This window comes from Vicia villosa, unplaced genomic scaffold (genome assembly GCF_029867415.1).
Source record: "Vicia villosa cultivar HV-30 ecotype Madison, WI unplaced genomic scaffold, Vvil1.0 ctg.000141F_1_1_1, whole genome shotgun sequence".
NCBI lineage: Eukaryota > Viridiplantae > Streptophyta > Magnoliopsida > Fabales > Fabaceae > Vicia > Vicia villosa.
In genome coordinates, this window is record NW_026705032.1 from 45075 (window position 1) to 65435 (window position 20361).

The 20361-nt window shown below is 31.8% G+C and overlaps 1 pseudogene; it reads left to right on the top strand.

Annotated features, from left to right (window-relative positions):
• Nucleotides 1-2571: 2571 nt before the first annotated feature.
• The window catches only part of LOC131624582 (protein CHROMATIN REMODELING 5-like), a 29423-nt pseudogene continuing 11633 nt past the window's right edge, over nucleotides 2572-20361 (top strand).

A 20361-nucleotide genomic window follows, 5' to 3' on the forward strand; every position in this document is an offset into this window, starting at 1 on the left:
GATTTCATTTTTTAAGGAATATAGAGAAATCGATTTTAAAAATGCCTTGAATTATGCTATAGAAATTGCCTTTGAATTGAATATTGATCCAATATTTCCTTAAGACATGTAATTCGAAGAAAAATACAATCTAATGAGAATTTGAATAACCCACCAGTTGAGCTATCTCAAGAGAAATCTTTTAGAGTTAATTATTTTTTTGTTGGTGGTGCTATTTACAATTTAAATAGATGATGTTCTTTTTTTTTTTTTAAAAATTATATTATTTATCAGGGGACCATCTTTAGTATTTGCCCTGGGCCTCTAAAATGTCAGGACCGGCCCTGCATGCGGTTAGAGATTGTCCAAAATGTTTCTCAATTTGGAAGAGTATAGTTCCTAGTGACTTGATGGTGGATTTTTTCATAGTGGATATCAATGATTGGATTCATTTGAATCTTAATTATCGTAGTATGAGAAATAAAGGGTGGAGAGAAGTGTGGATCATAGCGTGTCATACTTTATGGCATTGAAGAAATTTAGAAGAGCATGACAATAATTTTGTTAGATATCATAATCCTATTTGTTACATCTTCAAAAGGAAACAAGATTATGAGAATGTCATTATGTCTACAAATTATGGTCTAGGTGATGGAGGGAGCAATCGATACATGGAGTGGAAACCGCCTACGGTAGGCATGTGGAAATTAATACCGATGGGGCAAGCAATAAGGGGCAAGAGGCTAGGTGTGGAGGAATCATCAGAGACCATAGAGGCGATTGGAGAGGGGACTTTTATAAATATTTGGGAACCTGTAATGCCACTACTACTGAAATTTGGGGAGTTCTTGAGGGCCTGAAGCTGACTCTTCCCTCAAGCATTAGGAAGGTGGATTTAAATGTTGACTCCAAGATAGTTATTAAAGCTATAGAGGAGGGTGTTACTGGTCGTTTGGATTGCGTCTCCCTTCTGCGGCAGATTAAGGAGATAATTGCATTGCACGAAATGATTATCATCTCGTATGCTCCTAGATCCACAAACATGTGTGCAAACTCGCTTGCTAGTAAGGGTTGCATGGAGAAGAGTAATTTGGTTCATGTTAGTGCTCCGAAGTTTCTTTAACCGTTTATAACGGCATATTCGTTAGAAGCACCGGTCTAGTACTCTTCGCGTGGCTCGGTAAGCGAGAACTTTAGTAGTGTTTTTCTTAATCCGTTGTAGTTTCTTTTTCTTTCAGGCCCTCCATTGTAATAATAATAAAAATTAATCGTGAGGCAAAGGAAAAGCCTTTGTTTCTCTTTCCCCCTCTTCATCTGCAGCACGCACACAACACAACACAACACATCCATCGTCAATTCACCTAAATCGCTCCCTCCTCCCACTCAAAATACGACGTTACGATCTCACCGTCGTAACTGTCAAATCTCCGTCATCCTCTTCACCATACAAACATTCAAAATCTCGCTCGCGAAGTACTTTCGTTACGAAACCCGAACATTCGCGCCTTCTCATTTCACTAGTACTTGCTCGCCGGCGATTCGGTTTCTGACGATTCCTCGCCGGCGAAGACGCGCTCGATCATCAAACTTATCTCCTTCATTTCTCGTACAGTTTTCCGAATTGGACGAACACTCCTCGTGTTGGAAAGGTGAGCGTCTAGTGTTTTATACTCGCGGTTGTTGTTGACATTGTTCGTGAGATTACATCTTCGTGGCGCTCGGAGATTTGGTTTTGTGGAACTAGGTTTCCGATTGTTGTTTTAGGACGCAGTTCGAAGTTCGTAGGGCTTTTAGTTGGAAGAGCTTCCTTGCTTGTGAAATATACCCGTTGATCCGTTGTTTTCACCGTTTTGATTTGGTTTTGATGTTGTTTTTGCATGCTGAACTTGTTCGGACTGCCTGGTGTTGAATTCATGTATTTTGGCCAATGTAGGATTTGAATTCATGTTGATGAAGTTCAGTTTTGACCGTTGTGGCACTAGTTTGAACCAGTGCCTTTTCCCTCCTTTATCAATATGATTCAGTTTGATAGTATGCATTTCTTTTTTTATTATTTTTGTCGTAGTATTTGAAATTTGAAGTCAATTCAGTATGGTTTGGTAAGGAATTTTAACTCACTGATGCCACTGGTTGGTTCTTGAGCTCAAATTTTGTCTGAGTTGAGTGAGGTAGCTAATATGTTTGGTTTGCATTTGTAAAACTTGCTGTGTCCAAATATATGTTTGTCCTAAAGTAGCTATATAATTATTTTGGAAATGTATGCTACTGCAAACCCTGCAAACACCAAGTGTATTTTTCAGCATGCTTTTCTTCCACCATATTTTGAGCTTGAAGATTGTAATATGGGTTTTGTCTATTTTCTAATTTAATCTAACTTGCTTCCTTTTTAGTATTTTCACTGTGTTGCTGATTGCTTGAGTTTGGTTCAAGGTCTTGCTGATCATCGACCACTCTCTTGATCATACAGTGTGGCGACGAAGATAGCTGAATGAGTAGGTGACATATACTGGGCTTTTGACTAGATTCAATAGCTCTTGTAGTAAGGATATTTAATGAAGTAAATGAAATTATAAGGTAGCACTACGTGTCGGGATGGCGTTCTTTACAAACTTTTCATTTGATGCAGTGTCATGTAGGGTATTGAAAGTTGAAGGCCAATGAAAGAATGCCGACAGAGCTCGTAGATCAGTTGGTAGTGAATGTGTTGATGCAACTTCTAGTGAAAAAGAAGTTCCCATGAACATGGAGGCACAATACGAGAGTGATGCTGAACCAGATGAAGCTGGTAGGAAGCAAAAGGAGGCAACTGCTGATGATCGGGTTGGTACAAGAGAATCAAATGTAGAGACTACGAGCAGGAATCCATCTACTATTGGAAGGTGGGGTTCTTCATTTTGGAAAGACTGCCAGCTTATGTGCCCTCCTCAGAATGGCTCTGAATCTGGGCTTGAATCAAAAAGTGGATCAGACTATAGAAATGCAGATGAATCTGAAGATCATTCATCGGAAGGAAGAGGAGAAAGATTGGGCTCAGCTGAAGATGATGGTCAAGAGGATTCAGGAAAAGGTCAAAGGGGACAATCTGATGTTCCTGCCGAAGATATGTTGTCTGATGAGTATTATGAGCAGGATGGGGAAGAACAGAGTGACTCGATGCATGACAGGGGTTTTCGTCGATCTATGTTATCAAATTCATGCCTTCAACGGCAGTCTACTAATGTCAATAAGGGTGTTGTGCATAGGAAATCTAGGACTTTAGATGATTCTGAGGATGACGATGGTGATGCTGATTATGAAGAAGATGAATCAGATGGTATGTGGACACCACATTTAAATATATAATGTTGCTTTATGATGAAGGTGTTCTATTGAAGTTAGCAAATCATGCTTTTATTCTTCTGACTTATGTTGTTATTAGGGATGAACTCCTTAGTTGCTGTTTTTAATTTATATTTTAAATACCTTGCAGAAGATGATCCTGATGATGCAGACTTTGAACCTACAACAAGCTGTCGTGGTGCAAACAAGGTGGGGGTCTATTTGTGGCTATTCTTTATCATAGTTAATAAGATCTATATCATTTGCATTTATCCTTCTCCATAAGTATGCATGATTTAAATGTTGCCATATGGATGCTATTTCTACCAACCTTGCGAGAATTATTATTTGCAGTTGTAACTGTATTTTTCTTTTCATTGCTCTACATCCAGTGACTTTGTTCCTTGTGGTTCCTCAGGGCGCATAATTTGAATTTGCCAAAAGTGCCATCAAGTTTAGAAATCATCTCTTTTATGAGTTTATTTATTTATACATGCTTTATAATGCAGATTATGATCAGATTAGATTACGTGGTGAGTAAAGGGACGTGGGATTTGCTCCTTTACTTTTTATTGCTAAAGGTTTTAGATAAGCACGTCTAGCCATTTTGTGGTGAGAAATGCATTAGTATTGAAAGGATGTATTATTTGGGAGAGATAGTTCAATCATAAAAAGATTACTCTTAATGCTTAGTTTGGTATATGCTGGCCATATTTCCCTGGACCTTTCACATTCCCATTTAACTATAATTTGAGTTTAGCTGCAGATTTTTGCATAGTGACTTTAACATTTTTCCTGCACTGTTGCTCATGTAATTTGATGGATTTGGACTATATAAGTTGCACAAATCATTATTAGGCGTGTGTGGTTAACTGACTATATTTTCTCTGCAATACTAGACTAGACAATGCAATTAAGAGTATGTTCTTTTGTCTGGTTGTGCTGTGACTTCTATAGTGTACTACTAATTATGGCTTAATTGGACTTTGTTTGGGGGTTTATTTATAGGGCTGGTTGGCCTTACATTTGTTTATTTTTATACAATCTGCTACTTCCATTCCTTAAGAGACTCACGTTTGAAATTTCCTTGTCCTTAATATAAGAGTCTTCTCAATATTTCAAATGTATTAATAATTTCGTTACAAAAATATTTCAATTTGGTTTATAATTGGGAAACATAAATTTGTTTTCTCTCTCTCTTATGATATCAATAATTGTCAGGCTTATTATGAAAAAATAACAAATATTTATGACAAATTTATTGCTACTACTACTTTTTTTAATACGTGTGAATTTATTGCTACTACTTTTAATACGTGTCAATAATTGTCCACTTTTTTAATGCGCACAGCGTCAAAATGTAAATGAATATTTTTTGTGTAAACTTTGTGATATGCAATCTCTCTCTCTCTCTCTCTCTCTCTCTCTCTCTCTCTCTCTCTCTCTCTCTCTCTCTCTCTCTCTCTCTCTCTCTCTCTCTCTCTCATTCCCTCCCTCTCTCTCTCACGCGCTCTCTGTCTCTCTAACTCTCCCTCTCTCCTTCCCTCTATCTCTATCTCTCTCCCTCTATCTCTATCTCTATCCCTCCCTCCCTCCCTATATCTCCCTCCTTCCCTCCCCCTCTCTCTCTCATCCGTTTTTTTAGTGTGCAGAAACGAATATTTTGTATTTATTTTTTATTTTAATTTACTAATATGAGTTTCATCAAAGACTTTGTCTCAATTTCATGTTATCTTTATTGTTTTTAGATTTACTAAACTCTAATGACGCGTGCATATATAGATTTCGAAGGAAGTGAGTGTAACTTCCTTTCAATTATATGATCTAATATTTTATGTAAATGTTAATATAAATTAAACATAAATATTTAGAAAATAGGAACAATAAATATAAATGATAAAACATCTAATACAAACTAAAATATTGTCTCTTCATCAAGTCTTTTTAGGTTTATTTTATGTCAAATATTAATAAATTCATTTTAAAAGTTCATTTTGAAAGTTTTGAATAGACCATGTCATTTTTGTTCTCATTTCTTTTCTTTAGGACATTTCTTTTTTCAATAGGTTTTAATCCAACCTTCTTTTAAACAATATTAAAACATCATCAAGTCTTTTTAGGTTTATTGTATGTCAAATATTAATAAATTCATTTTAAAAGTTCATTTGAAAAGTTTTGAATAGACCATGTCATTTTTTTCTCATTTCTTTTCTTTTGCACATTTCTTTTTCAATAGGTTTTAATCCAACCTTCTTTTAAACAATAATAAAACATAAGAGAGTTGAAATTAGAAAACAAAATTTTAAAAAATGTAAATTATAAATTAATTTTTATAATGTTCTTCTATGAAAAGAATTTTTTAATGTGGATTTTCTTTATCTTTCTTCTTCTATGATATAGCAATTTTTCCTTATCATGTGTAACATGATTATTTAAAAAAAAAATATCAAAATATAAAATAAATGATGGCAACACGTTTCTCTCTGCTTAATTGATGGTGATTTTAAATTTATACACCATTTGGATATAAATAATAATTGTCTTGGTTATTTTAAATATTCATAAAATTATTAATTATCACCATCATTTCCATACAAATACACAAAACATCATAAAATAGACAACAAAAATATATAAACCATCTTAAAATATATAAATCATCATAAAATATAAATGTTGTATTGTTGTGTTGCTATGAAGCAGGAGTACAGAATTAGAATTGATGGCGATAGTAAATCAATTAATTATGTGTGCAATTTTAGTCATAATGGTTATAACTACCAATGACTTGATTAAGAAATAGATGAATTTAACAATTATTTTTCTGTTATAAATGTGATAAAAAAAAAACCACCGAGTAACTTGAAGCAGTTTTATTTTTTTATGCCAGTTTTTGTTTTTTTTAATAAAAAATAAATTAAATAATTGTTTATTTATTGTAATTAACTAAAAAATATAGGGTATTATAGGAATGAAAAAAGAGCCAGCCCAAAATCTTGTATCCCCTTTATATATAGTTATAGATTATTATAATTATTATTTGCACACCGGGGAAACTGCAAATCTGCAGTTAAGCCTATAATTTTTTGTAAGGGACGATTTTGAATGCACTATTTTGATGACAGAACATGATCCTGTCCTAAGGTCTGAAATATATAAAGTGGATACCTATTTTTCAGCTTGCTGTTGTTTGGAGCAGGTAGTATAAAAAAAATACAATATTCCAGTAAAAAAGAATACAAATACAATATTGCCTGGGCACCTCCACCTCCACGAGTATCCTTCTGGCAATGTTTAAGTTGCATTAACATCAATATTGACTATTTTGTCTGTTTATTTAGGAAATTTAAAAAGATAAGAGGTCTTTTCATAGACGGCAACAAGTGATGTATATACTTGTGCCAGTTAACAGGGCCGGTCCTGACATTTTAGAGGCCCAGGGCAAATACTAAAGATGGTCCCCTGATAAATAATATAATTTTAAAAAACAAAAAAAAAGAACATCATCTATTTAAATTGTAAATAGCACCACCAACAAAAAAATAATTAACTCTAAAAGATTTCTCTTGAGATAGCTCAACTGGTGGGTTATTCAAATTCTCATTAGATTGTATTTTTCTTCGAATTACATGTCTTAAGGAAATATTGGATCAATATTCAATTCAAAGGCAATTTCTATAGCATAATTCAAGGCATTTTTAAAATCGATTTCTCTATATTCCTTAAAAAATGAAATCAAACTTTCTAATCTTAGGAGGAAATTGAGGAGGCATAGAGGAATATGAAAAAAAATTATAACCTGAAATTAAAGTTGATCAATCCCGAAGAGGTGAAGTTGAACCACTAAATTTCGCTGCGTTGAAGTCGAACCAATAAATAAAAAATTAAGAAATAATTAATAAATAAAATTAACATTTACTTGAAATTCAAACAAACAAGTAGCAACGGTAAAGTATCAAGCAAAACATACAAATTCTTGATTGTTACTTTTAGTTTTTGAAGAATTTATATCAAAACAATTGTCTGCTATAACAAACACCATCAGACTAAAAAAATTTCATTTTTAATTTGTGTGAAGAATTTATATCAATTGAACAATGAAAAATAAATAAGAAGAAATTATCAATTAAAAATAAAAAAATTTAACAACTAATATTGAATTTTAATTTTTCCTTTTATTTCAGAGAAGGAGAGAAGAAAAAGTCACCGTTTTTCTCTTTGTTTTAAAAAAAGAAGTAAATTTTTATTAGATTAATATTTATTTATATATAAATAATATATAGGGATATTTTTTTAAAAGAAAAAAAAAAAGTATCTATGCTGTATACATATGCCTTTTCACGCTTTTCATTGTATTTAGCAGCAAAAAAAAAGACAAAAAAAAAAGGTATGCAGCAAAAAAGGCTAAAATTTATGTAAGAGCCACAAGAGTTGAACACGCCGCCTTTAGCTTAATTTACTTAGTTCTATTCCGCTGGACCACACACATAACAATTCCTTATTTTCAATACGAAATGTATATATAAATTTAAACTTTTAATTTTTAAAGCCCATAAAAATTAATTTGAGGCCCCCTATTATTTGAGGCCCTGGGCTGTGGGCCTGGTTGCCCTGGCCCAGGGCCGGCCCTGCCAGTTAATATATTAAAACTGAAACCTTGTGCCAAAAAATTCCATTTTTGGCATTAAATGCATCACCTGCTTGAAATACCACATGAAATCCTATTGTATATGCATATATTTTACGCTAATTGATGTATTCATTTCGGTATTGCTTTATTTATTTGTATTCAAATTCAGCATTTAGTATTGGAATACACTCTTGTCATCTATTTGTTTTTATTTATGGTATGTATTACTAGATAATACTAATATAGAAAACTATAATTTCGTTATATTTCCTGTGATAGAGATTAGGGATAGTGGGTTAAAAATATTTAGATAACTAAGGAAGTGGGGTGAACTCAAAAGGAGAAAGCATATTTTGTGAGAAGAAAATCGACATGGTAGAAAGTAATTGACAGGGCCGGCCCTGGGCCAGGGCAACCAGGCCCACAGCCCAGGGCCTCAAATAATAGGGGGCCTCAAATTAATTTTTATGGGCTTTAAAAATTAAAAGTTTAAATTTATATATACATTTCGTATTGAAAATAAGGAATTGTTATGTGTGTGGTCCAGCGGAATAGAACTAAGTAAATTAAGCTAAAGGCGGCGTGTTCAACTCTTGTGGCTCTTACATAAATTTTAGCCTTTTTTGCTGCATACCTTTTTTTTTTGTCTTTTTTTTTGCTGCTAAATACAATGAAAAGCGTGAAAAGGCATATGTATACAGCATAGATACTTTTTTTTTTTCTTTTAAAAAAATATCCCTATATATTATTTATATATAAATAAATATTAATCTAATAAAAATTTACTTCTTTTTTTAAAACAAAGAGAAAAACGGTGACTTTTTCTTCTCTCCTTCTCTGAAATAAAAGGAAAAATTAAAATTCAATATTAGTTGTTAAATTTTTTTATTTTTAATTGATAATTTCTTCTTATTTATTTTTCATTGTTCAATTGATATAAATTCTTCACACAAATTAAAAATGAAATTTTTTTAGTCTGATGGTGTTTGTTATAGCAGACAATTGTTTTGATATAAATTCTTCAAAAACTAAAAGTAACAATCAAGAATTTGTATGTTTTGCTTGATACTTTACCGTTGCTACTTGTTTGTTTGAATTTCAAGTAAATGTTAATTTTATTTATTAATTATTTCTTAATTTTTTATTTATTGGTTCGACTTCAACGCAGCGAAATTTAGTGGTTCAACTTCACCTCTTCGGGATTGATCAACTTTAATTTCAGGTTATAATTTTTTTTCATATTCCTCTATGCCTCCTCAATTTCCTCCTAAGATTAGAAAGTTTGATTTCATTTTTTAAGGAATATAGAGAAATCGATTTTAAAAATGCCTTGAATTATGCTATAGAAATTGCCTTTGAATTGAATATTGATCCAATATTTCCTTAAGACATGTAATTCGAAGAAAAATACAATCTAATGAGAATTTGAATAACCCACCAGTTGAGCTATCTCAAGAGAAATCTTTTAGAGTTAATTATTTTTTTGTTGGTGGTGCTATTTACAATTTAAATAGATGATGTTCTTTTTTTTTGTTTTTTAAAATTATATTATTTATCAGGGGACCATCTTTAGTATTTGCCCTGGGCCTCTAAAATGTCAGGACCGGCCCTGGTAATTGATTTTACTCAATGGGACTAATAGTGTTATTTGTTCTGGGTCTGAAAAATGTTGTAACTGGATAGAAGCATACAATATTTTTTATTTTGTTTTATGTTTTTTTAATGTCCGAGTAAAATAAAATAGTTGAACTATAATTTCAGGATAAAGATTTGGAAGGCGAGGACTCTGATGACAGTGATGAGGACATAGATGTTTGGGATGACGATGATTCATATTTAGATAAGAAGGCTAGGGGAAGGCAGCGAGGTAAATTTCGACAAAATGTAAGACCAATCAGAGATAGTAAAGCATATACTGCATCCAGTCGACAAAGAAGAGTTAAAGCATCTTTTGAAGATGAAGATGATGACTCTACAGAAGAAGATTCCGACAGTGAGAGTGCTGAAGATTTCACAAGCTTGAAGAAGAGACGTGTGCATGTACGCAAGAATAATGTCCGATCATCTGCACCCACAAGTTCTTATAGGCACAGCAATGAGGTTCGTTCTTCTACTAGAACAGTTAGGAAAGTATCATATGTTGAAAGTGATGAAAGTGAAGCAGCTGATGAAGGGAAGAAGTCTCAAAAGGTACTACAGCTAACCATGGTTTCTTTCTTTTCCACTGTCAGTATTTGGTGCAAATGTTTTGGGCTTCATATATCTACTGACATTCCTTAGACGTTAGTTGTGAATTTCACATATTCAAGATATGCTCACAATCTTTATAGGAGACTACTACATTTTATACTCCATATGATGTTTTAGATTGTTTCACTAAAGACTGCATTTTATTCTAAAACGATTTGTAGGTTGTCCAATCAGTATACTGCAATTAAGTAATTACAATGGTAACTCCCTTGAAACAACCATTAGCAGAGTACTATAAAAAAGTTAAAATTACAATTGTATCTCAAAGTTGAGAGACCGAGATACCCTAAAATTTATGATTTCAATAAATGCGCATAAATCGTACATTGTGCCAAGTTTTTTTGCCAAAACCTAAAAAATAAAAACTGTTCCAGATTATAAAGAAACGCATACATCTGATGTTTGTCTAAGTTGCAGGTGCTTTCTTCAAGTCTACACCAGTTTGATATAAACATTCTGATCTACAAAGCATATTATTTTGTGCAAAATAATATTGATTTCATTCTAACATTTTTATCCTTGTTTGTATGCACGCAAATGGCAAGGTGAAGGAAGTGTGTGATGTTACTTAGTCTAGTTAGTGTGATACTGTCCATTTTCATGTATACTTTTGATTTATTTTTGTTGATGAGATATATCTTAGCCATGTTAACTGTTGATTAGGAAGAAATTGAAGAGGACGATGGGGACACCGTTGAAAAGGTGCTTTGGCATCAGCCGAAAGGCACGGCTGCAGAGGCTCAAGATAATAAACAATCAATGGAGCCTATTTTAATGAGTCACTTATTTGATTCTGAACCTGATTGGAACAATGTGGAATTTTTGATAAAATGGAAAGGCCGGTCACATTTGCACTGTCAATGGAAGTCTTTTATTGAGCTGCAAAATGTACGCCTCTCCTTTGTATTCTTCATATACATTAATAATAATTGCACTTATGTACTGTCTCACACTCTCTTTCTCTCTCCCATTAATAATCCTGTTTCTTCTTCTTCTTTTTTTTTTTTGGTTTAATCTGTGATAATTTAATATTTTTCCTATTTTCTTTTTTCTGTACTGTAATACATTTTGTTTGCATGAAATTGCAGCTCAATGGTTTTAAGAAAGTTTTGAATTATACCAAGAGAGTGACAGAGGAAATCAGGTACAGGATGAGAATATCGAGAGAGGAGGTAAATGGATTTATCTACTGAAAGATGCTTTCCTTGATATTCTTTTTCACTAATTTACCACATAACTACTGATGCTATTGATTTAGACGACGTAGTTGATCACTTTAAGTTTTTTTAAGAAGCCAATTGCCTAGCTTTTGGATAAAATCATAAATGTCTAATTAAAGAGGCGACTAATTGTGAATTGTGAAGTATTTGCTGAATATATATAGTGCACTTGGTATTGGCCTCAGAAACGAAACTGAAGAAAAAGAGGCAGTAGCTTGTTCGTTTATAATAAATGTGCCATTTATGTGCTTACTCAGTTTGTTAACTACAAGTTTTTGGTTGATGTCATGTTCTGTGTGGTTTTGATTGTATCTTGCAGTGTAGTTTCTCTTATCTATCACCTCTCTTTTTCTACATCTTGAAAGAGTTGTGTATTGCTCCTTTACAGCTGCACTGTCAAAGTTTACATTTAAATGATTTTATAATGATTTATTTATATTATTGATTTGTTTTTAACTTTTGATCATTTCTTGATACTCAATATAGATTGAGATCAACGATGTAAGTAAGGAGATGGACATAGATATTATCAAGCAAAACAGTCAGGTGGTTTTTCCCACTTTTTTGTTAATTTGGTGTTTATTTTTCTGTTTAATTTGGAGGTATTCCTAATTAGTTTTTACTTGCTTTCTTAGGTGGAAAGAATAATTTCAGATAGGATTAGCAAAGACAATTCTGGCAATGTTATTCCAGAATATTTGGTCAAGTGGCAAGGACTGTCTTATGCTGAAGTGACCTGGTATGCTACACAATAGATTTAGTTATCATTTACTACCTCCGGCCTAAATTATAAGACGTTTTGGACATTTCACACGAATTAAAAAATGCAATTATTATTTCGTGGGAAATTGAAATGATGTGTAACTTTACAAAAATGCCCTTCAATAATTACATTAGAAAGCGGAATTAAAAGAGTATGAAAAAGGAAGAGTAATAAATAATAGAGTACTAGTATATTGGAAAAAATTGTATTAATGTTGCATTGAAATTGTAAAGTGATTTATAATTTGGGACAAATTTTTGCTCCAAAACGTCTTATAATTTAGGACGGAGGGGGTATTTATTTATGTTTTTTTTTACTTTCACAACCAGTGCGTTCATATTAGCAAAGAAGATCATTTGATCTTTATGAATTGGTGATGCACATGTTTTAGGTGCTTTAATGGAGAATATTATGTAGCTTTTTGTAGTTTTTCCGTGTTTGTGCTGTTCTATTGACATTATGTAAATTGACAAGCTTATGTTCTTTGTTCATATAAATAGGGAGAAGGACATTGATATTGCTTTTGCTCAACACGCTATTGATGAATATAAGGTGGCCCTTCAATTATATTCTATTTTTCTTTACATTATATTTTGTCACTTTTGTGACTTTGTTTTTATTGAACTGAACACCATAATCTATTTTTGAAGCTATTATCCACTATCTGGTCTGTTGTTAGCATGCGCTACATAACTGAGAGCGAGTGGTGTAACAAGGAGATTGGAACTCACATTGAAGCTAGAAAACACTGCTTTGATCATGGATATGAGTATTGATACATTATAAAATGAACATGATAATTGGGTTATAACTAATAAACATTGTATGAAATGGAAATAGAGAGATATGTGAACTGCAAGATTCAAGCAGGGTGGATGAAATGAACTTAAGGTGTGCAATTCAAGAAGTACCATGAAAAACTTCAAAGAAAATTTTACTACACATCTACAAGACTTTCAATGTTGTATGAGAGATTGGATGCTTAGTAAAGAGTCAACAATAAAGTAAGCTGTATTGTAGGAATGATAATGGTATGTTGGATAAGTGATTACACAATACAAGATAGGATAGAAATGAAAACATTAGAGAAAATTGGGAAAGCACCTAATGTGGAAAAGATGGTTGAGGTGGTTTGGATATGTGTGGAGATGACCCGTAGAAACACTAGCAAGAGGTAGATCAACCGAAGGATAAGCTGAAAGTTAGAGGGAGGCCAACGAAACCTATAGGCTGGACTGTTAATAATGATTTGGGTTTGAATGGTCTATTTATCTATCTATCTATCTATCTATCATTATACATAATTTATGATAGAATATTATGATATAGTTTGACCCGTGTAATTGACTCTTATCTACTATGAAAGGCTTTGGAGGTTCCTATCAACATGACCAGCAGATCAGTATTGATGTGGCAACATATTTTGAAGTTAGTGGTGCATACTGGTAGACGTTGTTTTTGTTTGAAATGGTAATTAGTAGTGAAACATTTGTGTCATGGCTAATTAGTTGGAAGTTGAACATTCTCTTTGTTTCATGCCATGGACAATTGAATATACTTATATGGATTTTTCTTTTTATGTTTCCATATAATGTATTTTTTTCTTGCATCTATGTTTATCATTCTGTGTTGTACAAATTAGTACAGGAAAAACTTTATAGATTACTAAGCTGTTTGTTGTGTCTTATTTGAACAGGCTCGGGAGGCTGCAATGTCAGTCCAAGGAAAGATGGTAGATCTTCAGCGTAGGAAGAACAAAGGTTGGTTCTTTTACGAATAATATAAGGTTGAATATGGCAGTGCTGTTCTGAGATTCTAGTACAGAATGCAAAGTTATTATTTGCATATCGTTCCCACTCCTTTTCAATAAAACTGAGAACACTTTTACGGGCCTTGCTTATACACCTTACTCTATTGTTGATGCAGTACTGTTGATGCTCTTGTGATAATTCCACCATATGTTTTTTAAATTATTGGTTTAAATATCTATGTATTTAGATACAATTTTTCTAATTGTGTGCTGGTTATAACTCTTTAATTTTTGCTTGGGGTTGACAACTAGGGCTGACAATCCTCTATGTAGTGTAGCAGAACCCTATTGGGTATACTATTTTGTTTTCGCATGAATGACTTCTGCGTCTTGATTTTAGTAGCAACTCTTGCTACTGGAAAGAAAGAACAGGATGAGAAATGCGTGTTTCTATGTTATGTAAGCCAATTAGGATCAGGGCCGGCCCTGGGCCAGGGCAACCAGGCCCACAGCCCAGGGCCTCAAATAATAGGGGGCCTCAAATTAATTTTTATGGGCTTTAAAAATTAAAAGTTTAAATTTATATATACATTTCGTATTGAAAATAAGGAATTGTTATGTGTGTGGTCCAGCGGAATAGAACTAAGTAAAATAAGCTAAAGGCGGCGTGTTCAACTCTTGTGGCTCTTACATAAATTTTAGCCTTTTTTGCTGCATACCTTTTTTTTTTGTCTTTTTTTTTGCTGCTAAATACAATGAAAAGCGTGAAAAGGCATATGTATACAGCATAGATACTTTTTTTTTTTCTTTTAAAAAAATATCCCTATATATTATTTATATATAAATAAATATTAATCTAATAAAAATTTACTTCTTTTTTTAAAACAAAGAGAAAAACGGTGACTTTTTCTTCTCTCCTTCTCTGAAATAAAAGGAAAAATTAAAATTCAATATTAGTTGTTAAATTTTTTTATTTTTAATTGATAATTTCTTCTTATTTATTTTTCATTGTTCAATTGATATAAATTCTTCACACAAATTAAAAATGAAATTTTTTTAGTCTGATGGTGTTTGTTATAGCAGACAATTGTTTTGATATAAATTCTTCAAAAACTAAAAGTAACAATCAAGAATTTGTATGTTTTGCTTGATACTTTACCGTTGCTACTTGTTTGTTTGAATTTCAAGTAAATGTTAATTTTATTTATTAATTATTTCTTAATTTTTTATTTATTGGTTCGACTTCAACGCAGCGAAATTTAGTGGTTCAACTTCACCTCTTCGGGATTGATCAACTTTAATTTCAGGTTATAATTTTTTTTCATATTCCTCTATGCCTCCTCAATTTCCTCCTAAGATTAGAAAGTTTGATTTCATTTTTTAAGGAATATAGAGAAATCGATTTTAAAAATGCCTTGAATTATGCTATAGAAATTGCCTTTGAATTGAATATTGATCCAATATTTCCTTAAGACATGTAATTCGAAGAAAAATACAATCTAATGAGAATTTGAATAACCCACCAGTTGAGCTATCTCAAGAGAAATCTTTTAGAGTTAATTATTTTTTTGTTGGTGGTGCTATTTACAATTTAAATAGATGATGTTCTTTTTTTTTGTTTTTTAAAATTATATTATTTATCAGGGGACCATCTTTAGTATTTGCCCTGGGCCTCTAAAATGTCAGGACCGGCCCTGATTAGGATGGAGTAATTAGGGTGCTTAACTGTCAACTGCTTTCAATGCTGTGCCCGCAAACTATTTCTAGGAGAAAATATGATGTGGGTATAAATTTTGAAAGCCATTTTTTACTGGGATCTATTTCCCTGGTTTTATTATTTTGGGTTCTGTGCGAAGATTATTTTATCCGCTTCCTTATAAATTCATCTTGTCCATGAGAATGTACAATTACAAATTGCAATTTTTAAGTGACAACTAATCTACATTTCTGACAAAGCCATATAGATAAAGGTTTAATTGTTTATATTAGTTATCAACCATTACCAATTAAATAAAGCTGTTATATTTCAGAACTTAATGTTTTTTGTAATTCATTTTACTTAACAAAACTTGGAAATTTAGTCAAATGATTCTATCAATTATTTTTAGTTCCCCTGTCCTCTGAAGCTGTATTTTTGGGTTTCTTTTTCTACTAAGTACAGTTTGAGGAAATTTATGGTGTCATAATTTGTTGGAATTATGCCTTCATTGCGGTCCCTCCCCGCCTAAATTGCAGCGGGTGTGTTAAGAGCCACACACCGGACAATAATGACCTGGACATGTGCTTATAAGTGGGAGGCAATCCTCACCTTACAAGCTGGTTTTGTAGGAATGAATTAGGCCCAATCCAAATTCTAAGATAATTTCATGCACATCATATATTATCTTAAACCTACAAATGTAGAATGCACTTTTGATCTATGATTTTGTGATGATTAGCAAGTTTACGGAAACTTGATGATCAGCCGGAATGGTTGAAGAGTGGAAAGCTTCGTGATTATCAACTTGAGGGTCTGAATTTTCTTGTTAACAGGTATACTTGTAAGTTGTATGTATATATGGAACGTGCCTTCTGTCGTTTGGTGTTCTGAATCTTTGTTCATTTTAATGTAATAGTTGGATAAATGATACAAATGTTGTTTTAGCTGATGAAATGGGTCTTGGTAAAACTGTTCAGTCAGTATCAATGCTTGGTTTTCTTCAGGTATGGTATTTATCTTTACTTACAGATGTTTTTCCAATGTAATAGATAAATTTATTTTCATTTCCTGCTACAGAATGCCCAGCAAATCAACGGTCCTTTTCTTGTAGTTGTTCCATTGTCTACGTTATCGAACTGGGCCAAAGAATTCAGGAAGTGGCTTCCTGATATGAATGTTATTGTTTATGTTGGTACTCGTTCAAGTAGAGAGGTGAGACATTCCTTCGAGCTTTAATTCATATATAAATTAAGTTTCAAAATCTTTATATACATGATATGGTACTTGAATATTTATTATTTGCTAGATTTACTATAATGCTGAAGGAACATCAATAGGGTGCAAGATGTAGTTCAATAGTCCCTAATTACATCAATCTTTAAAATTGTAAAATCATTTTCTATGCCTTGTGTCGACCATGCTCTTGTGTAAGGACGAAAGCGGTTTAGCAACATGTATAATATGCACAAACTGACAAAAGTAGGCAAAGAGGATAATCTAGTGTGATTTGATACCAGGCAGAGGTTTTATGTAATCCACATGATTACTTTGCCTATTTGGCATGCCCTGTATCTTTTTCTTATCCACATGATCATGCAGTGTTGGATCTGATACCTGGTACTTTGGTTTTGGATTGTCCTATATGTTATGATCTTTTTCTTATTCTTTGAGAAGATGGGAATAATACTCCAATGGAAGATAGATTTCTCCCTTACCACCATCTTTCATTGGCAATTGTGATCATAAGTGATTTTCATCAAGCAAATCTATTACCCCTTTTTCCTTGGTCGTTCGTTCATGTAAGCGGTTCTCAGTCAGACCTCATTTGTCACTGCATTAACATCAAAACACACTCATCATAAGTTTACGCTCGAGGTCAACTATATTCAGGAAGCATTTTTTAAAACATTATTTAGTTGGCTGCTAAACTATTGGTTTTAGACTCTGGAAAATATATGTGGTTCTGATGGTTGATCTCCCTCTCCCCTAATTCCCCCCTTTTGAAGTCACAGGAAGAAACTATAGACACCTTTCTTTTTATTTGTTTAAATTCTTTAATGAAAATTCATTTTCTTTTTTCCTCTTCTGTGGCAGGTTTGCCAACAATATGAATTTTATAATGAGAACTAGCAAAATACCCGTGCGTCCGCACGGGTAAATTTATTTAATACGATATATATTTTATTTATATATACATATAAATTTAAAATTAGTTATTTGATGATAACATAAATAATGATGATATAAATTCAATAATATTAAATAATTATAAGAAAATAATGTCTTTAAAATGGATAATGGAAAAAATTTGATATTTGAAAATAACAGTTTTGTGTCTTAAATACAGGCAACTGTTAATTAAAATAAAATAAGTATTTTGTTGATAGTGGCCCGTGAAAAAAAAAAGATAAATTTTAATATTTTGAAAATAAGAATTTCGGATCTCAAATAAAGACAATTGTTAATTAAAATCCCGTGAAGAAAAGAGAAAATTTGACATTTGAAAATAAGAATTTTGTGTATCAAATAAAGGAAATTTTAATCAAAATAAAATATGTATTTGCTGATAATGTCCCGTGAAAAAAAGAGAATTTTTTACATTTGAAAATAAGAATTTTGTGTCTCAAATAAAATAGGTATTTTGCTGATAGTGACATGCAAGAATTTTTTTTTGACATTTGAAAATAAGAATTTTGAATCTCAAATAATGAAAATATTAATTAAAATAAAATATGTATTTCCAATAAGTTGAAAAGTTAATTGTATGTATGACTATTTACTAAATGTCAATATTGTATACATTTATGCACCAATAAATAATTAGTATGATAATCATATACTATTATTTTATATTATATTATTATATATTTTAATATATTAAAAGTAATTAGTAGAAAATAAAATAGTTAAGTAGAAAAGATAAAATGATGAAATGAAAAGAGAAAGTAATATAAAAGAAAAATGAATTTAATTTAAAAAAAGAATGAGATGGTGAATTAATATAATTTAAAAATTGTGAAGTGTATGTATGAGGTGTTTAAAATAGAGGGAAAGATAGAAATAATTTAATTTGTAAAGGGAGGAAAAAGTGAGAGAAGAATAGGACATGTGGCACATGCTTGTTTGTTTTGAAGTTGTAAAAGTGTCTTGATTATGAAATGACAAATAAGTCTTTTTCACTTTGTGATTTGAAGGAACAAAAAGGTTATTATGGGAAAAGTGGTGGCATTGTCTTTTAATGGCTTGATAGTTGATTGACAAAGCTGGCAAGCCAGTTAAATTCAATGCACTGTTGGCTACATATGAAGTAGTTCTGAAGGATAAAGCTGTACTCTCAATGATCAAATGGAACTATCTGATGGTAGATGAGGCTCATAGACTTAAAAATAGTGAGGCACAGTTGTATACTGCACTTTCAGTGAGCAACTTCCGCACTTAATTTTAGTTGAGCTTGTGATTATGATATTGAGGTAAATATTTATTATTCTTAGTTTGTTTCTACCCTAATCTTTTAGGAATTCAACACAAAGAACAAGTTGCTGATCACTGGGACTCCACTGCAAAATAGTGTTGAAGAGCTATGGTATTAAAACATTTTTCTTTATTCCAGACTTGTCAAAAGCAACTCTGAATTTGTTGCCTCTATTGTGAACATATTGTTGCCTCTATTGTGAAAGTTGGCTTAATGAAGACGATATTGCTTACTTTTTTAGTCCAAAATTGATTAATCTGAATTTGTTGCATCTATTGTGAACCCATTTGTTATTTTCTAACAACATCAACTCATTGTTGGACAATGTTTACAAAGATATTAGTATGCATAAAATGTGAACTCCAATTTTACACTCTGAAAGATTATGGTTACGTCAGTTTGGGTTTTGAAAGATACTATAAGCGAATCAATTTAGTCATTAAGTTTATTTACACTGTCCTGGCTCTCGAGTATAACAAAAAACTAATGCCAGGTGCTTCAAAATATTTACAAATCTTTAACTAGTTACACTATTTAATTGTATTATTACTAGAATACCCTTCAACTAATGTAGGTTTAATTTTCAAATTAACCTTCTATTCCCTTGGAACAAATTCCCGTGAAGGCAAAGCTCGGGAAGTGCAGTTATATTTTTATTTCATTAAGAAAATAAATGAGACTAACTAATTTTCATTTAGTGTGAATTTTTATTTTTTGGATATCCTTGAAACTGGCTGGAGTTAGGAGTATATAGTCATTTGCTTTATTTTTTTAAATAATCATTTTTGAAAATTTTAGAATGTTCAATCAGTTTTTTGATTATTTCAAGATACTACGTTTAGGAGATAATTATAAGTACCTTCTATAATTAGTGTTTTTTTCTTCTTATAATTGCAATTTGCAACTACATGAAAAATAGCTTCTCTTTTTAAAAATAAGTGTTTTTACACAACATTATAATCACTTTTTGTAAAGCTTACACAAGTGGGCCCATATTTTGTTTGAATTAATAACCTTTTTAGAGATATCACATGGAAAAAATAGCTTAATGATCTAGAAATATTATATAGATTTAAGAAACCTTATGGTTAATTTTATTTACATTTTATTTCCTCTGAATAGTATAACAACTTTGCTGCCTCCACCTTTTCAGGGCCTTGCTCCACTTCCTTGATTCCGATAAGTTCAAGAGCAAAGATGAATTTATTCAAAACTATAAGAATCTAAGTTCTTTCAATGAAAATGAGGTATTTTTTCATTATTCTTAATACTTTATAATA